Source organism: Triticum aestivum, chromosome 1B (assembly GCF_018294505.1).
Source record: "Triticum aestivum cultivar Chinese Spring chromosome 1B, IWGSC CS RefSeq v2.1, whole genome shotgun sequence".
Lineage (NCBI taxonomy): Eukaryota > Viridiplantae > Streptophyta > Magnoliopsida > Poales > Poaceae > Triticum > Triticum aestivum.
The window spans coordinates 166,242,726-166,245,185 of NC_057795.1; positions in this window are offsets into that span (position 1 = coordinate 166,242,726).

Sequence of the window (2,460 nt, forward strand, 5' to 3'; positions counted from 1 at the left end):
CGTGTTTGATATCTCAAGTCATTAAAAGCATGCACACTCTTTATCTCTTATTGGTTGATATGTCGAGAAACAAGAAACGAGGTAGAAGTTAATGCACCGCGACTAAGTGTTTTGGGATTATTTGGTTTTGGTAAGATGACTTACACACCTAGATGCACCACCCCTAAGTGTTTTGAGTAACATTTTATCAGTTAAATCTTTAGTCAAAATTTAGCACAAATTACAATGGTGAGGAATAAACCAGGACGGAGTAGTAGTTTAGAAGCCCAAATAAATGAGTGAGGCGCCTTATTGTTACTCTCCGCTGTGACTAGTCTTGTGGGAAAAGCTGGGGAAGCCGCCAAAAGATCTGGCCCTAGGAGTAGTAGCTAGGGATCGAGTGTGGGAGATGAACTGGAGAAAGTAAATGCAGAGAGATGAAATGCAAAAAAGACGGAGGGATGTGATGGTTGCTTGTCCGTTTATTTTACCAGGCCATTTATTACTGGGAGTGGTTGGGTTTTGTGATATGACGGCTTTACTGCCGCGCCACGAGCAAGGTGAGAGGTGAGACTCCCGTGCAGCGCCGCCCTCTACACTTGTACTACATCAATCGTGGTTTATTAGTCCCCCATTGAATTTGAATGAAGATTGAACTAACAAAATGTTAGTGCATGTCAACAAAAACTATATCATTGAATTCGTATTTGAACATAGTTTTGAATGATATAATTTTAGGTGACATGCATCAGTATTTATTGTACTATATATAATGTTAGTTCAATTTTTGGTCATACTAATCTATAGTAGTAAGGTGCTCGTGCGTTTCACCGAAGAGTGAAATGCATTGATCGGGGAGTTTTTTATTTTGACAAAGGATGTGGGGGTCATCTCATGTGTAACGGGTTTCGATAGGTTTCTTCGGATATTATCTCATCTCTAGAGCTCACAAACATCCGGGTGAAATAGATAAAAAGGTATCTTTTGCAAACAAAAGCGTTCAACTGTTCAACCTGCATCCAAAACTTGTGAAGAAATAACACTTATTGTGCTTTGCAAGAAATGATCTTTAAGAATTAGTTTTTGAGTATCGATTGTTATACATGTTGGCTACAAATGACATGGCACTTTCTTATAGTCAATAGTTGGCTATACTATTAAGTAATATTAACCATGCCCTTATACACCTAGACGGAGGGATTAAATCAGGATGACTTGCAAGGGGGCAGAGGAGATGTAAGAAATGGTTCATCGTAAGTCTTTCACCCGTACTGTAGTAAAAATTCATACATAGAAGATTCTAGACTAAACCATAAACGGATACACTTTTATTCATGCGCGATACTCCAATAGAGCAAGATCATGCATGGAAGTCTCCACATGCTTAGACAGCGGATTACATTGAGCGAAGACTAATGATCAACATTTAACTTGATAATGCATATTTTTTTAGAAGAACAGTGAGGCTCCTCCCCGGTTCCATTATCAAATGAAACCCAAAGTGTCTTACATCAGCTCACTGAGAGGAGCAGTTCAAAGGAAGGACTGTGGCCAAATCCAGTCAAGTTTAACGACAAGCTTACAGAATCAAAAGCGGCAAAGACACGGGCCATAAGCGCGCGCACACACACTACATGTTTTCTAAGTGCACTTGATAATGCGTATGTCCAGGTGAACCTCCTTGGAGTCCCCGTGCACTGAGTCGGCGGGTAAAGGATGGAACGGATTCCATGGGTTTTCCAAGTCCACATTGGCGGGATAGTCTCAGCTTCCAGAGTCCAAGTCTGTCCGATGAGGCCGGTGTCGCTGCCCACGCGACCCGGAGGGGTAGTAACATTGACCACACACCCGTACATCTGCCTCATGTTAGTGTCAGCGTCAGCGGTGACACCCCTGACGCACATTACAGAGATGGGGCGGCGGCCTGCGCGGGCCTCGCCGGTGCCTACGATCAAGAGGAAGACGCTGTCGTCCTCCTCCGAGACTAGCAGGCGGCAGTGATCCTCCAGCGACTCCAGCATGGTGAACCGGTAGCACATGTCGTACTTGATGTTCTCCGCCAAGGGCCAGCAGTGACCGCTGCATGCATCCGTGAGGTGATGCACCATGTCCGCTGGCGAGCCACAAAACGACATCGGGCACTCATAGCAGTGGACGAAGGGCTCCTTGGAGGCATCGATCAGGCCGTCCATGAAACGTGAGTGGCTGTAGGGGACGTTGCGCCAGTTGAATATATGAGCAAGTTACTACGAGATTTAATCCGAATAAGCACAAAATAAATCATGACAGCTATAACAGAGATGAAACTAATCATGTGGACTAGCATAGTAGTAGGATACAGAGTAGAGACATGAATTCTACCACGATTTCAAACAGGAAGGACAGAAACACATACGGTACAACGGGAGTAGCACCGTTGTCGTTGAGCTTGTCGCCCATGTCGTTGAGGAAGAGGTTACCGAGGTCGGGGAAGAAGTCGTC